This window comes from Rhinolophus sinicus, chromosome 18, assembly GCF_057876585.1.
Source record: "Rhinolophus sinicus isolate RSI-liver-muscle chromosome 18, RSI-T2T, whole genome shotgun sequence".
Taxonomy (NCBI): domain Eukaryota; kingdom Metazoa; phylum Chordata; class Mammalia; order Chiroptera; family Rhinolophidae; genus Rhinolophus; species Rhinolophus sinicus.
In genome coordinates, this window is record NC_142518.1 from 67,513,970 (window position 1) to 67,516,210 (window position 2,241).

Here is a 2,241-nt window from a genome sequence, read left to right on the forward strand (position 1 = left end):
GCTGTGGTTCTCTCTTTTTTTTTTCACATTCAGCAGTATTGTTTTTTAAGTTACATGTTATTCAGCCTATGTCTCCTAACTGTTGTATGATGTACCACAGTGTTCATCCACTCTAATTTACTTTTTTGTTATCCTAGAAATGGAATCTAGACTGCTTCCAACTCCCTACTACTCAAACACTGTGTTGAAAGTCCTAATACATGTCCCCTTATGGACCCTGCGTGAGAAGTGTTCTGCAATGTATTTAAAATAAATGGGATTGTTTGGTCATAAGGCATATGTATAATTACTTTGATTAAGTACGGTCAGGTTGTTTTTTGGAATAGCAGCTTCAGTCTAAAATGTAATCAGCTGTGTGTATTAGAGTTTCTATATCCTTGCACCCTCACTAACAATTGGCATGTTCCAGCTTTCTAATTGACAAATAGGTATAAATACACTTATAATTATGTTTTAATTAGTAATTATCTGATTAATAATGAGTTTGAATATTTCTTCATGTATTTCTAAGCATTTTGGTTTTCTTCTCTAAGTATGCTTTTCACATATCTTGCCAATTTAGGGTGGTATGTCCGTGTCCTTTTCTTTTGGATTCGCAGGAGTACTGTGCATATGTTAGATATCAATACTTTGTTAGTTTAAGATATTGCAAATATCTTTTTTTCTGTCATCTATTAACTTTGTTCATAGTGCCTTTTATCTAATAGAAATTTTAATTTTTTATGTAATCAAATCTATTAATCTTTTTTGCCTAAGGTATGTACTTCTGAGATTTTGCTTAAGAAATTATTGTCCAATTCTAAGCCACAAAGACATTCTCCTACATTATCTTTTATTAACTTTATAATTTTAGCTTTCATATTTAGGTCTTTCATTTTCCAGGGTCCAGATTTATATTTGGTGCTAAGCAGGGGTGCAGTTTTATTTTTCTTCAAATAGTGAGCCAGTCTTCCCTATACCATATAATAAATAGTCCATTCTTTTTTCCATTGATTTGTGGTGCGAATTTTATAGTATATTAAGTTTCTTTACTTAGTAAAGTCTGTATCTAAGCCTTTCCATTTATATATTTATCTCTTCCATATTACTTGTATTACTATAATATGGCAGGATAAGCTAGTACTCACCAAATGATCTTTGTATTTCTCTACTTCCCCAGCTGGCCTTGCATTTACATTGGGGCCATATGACTAAATTTGGACAAGCTACTGTAAGGAAAAGTAATGTGAATGACTTCTGGGCCAAAGTAGTTTAAAAGGCCACATATTGAGATGGCGGAGCCACAAGATGGAAGAAGTCTGAATTACTGAGTTATCCTAGAAATGGAGGACTGGAGAGCTGCTCAACCATCATTAAATTTTATGGAAACAAGAAATAAAACTTGGTTTAGTTCACTGAGATTTTGGGTGCATTTGGTACTGAAGCATAGCCTAATGTTATCCTGATTAATATATGTGGTTTTGCAGTATATATTATTATCTGGTAGAATAACTCACCCTTCTTTATTCTTATTTTTCAAGATTGACGCAGCTCTTTTTGAATCTTAATACTCCCATATAAATGTTATTAGGTTGGAGCAAAAGTAATTGTGGTTTTTGCAATTATTTTTAACCTTTTTTTTTTTTTAATTAAATTTATTGGGGTGACAATTGTTAGTAAAATTACATAGATTTCAGGTGAACAATTCTGTATTACATCATCTATAAATCCCATTGTGTGTTCACCACCCAGAGTCAGTTCTCCTTCCATCACCATATATTCGATCCCCCTTACCCTCATCTCCCACCCCTCACCCCCCGTCCCCGTTACCCTCTGGCAACCACTAAACTATTGTCTGTGTCTATGAGTTTCTGTTTCTCATTTGTTTGTCTTGTTCTTTTGTTGTTTTTGGTTTATATACCACATATCAGTGAAATCACATGGTTCTCTGCTTTTTCTGTCTGACTTGTTTCGCTCAGCATTACTCTCTCAAGATCCATCCATGTTGTCACAAATGTTCCGATATCATCTTTTCTTACCGCCGAATAGTAATCCATTGTGTATATATACCACAACTTCTTTATCCATTCATCTATCGAAGGACATTTTGGTTGTTTCCATGTCTTGGCCACCGTAAACAAAGCTGCAATGAACATTGGAGCACACGTGTCTTTATCTCTAAATGTTTTCAGATTTTTTGGGTAGATACCCAGAAGAGGGATTGCTGGGTCATATGGCAATTATATTCATAATTGTTTGAGA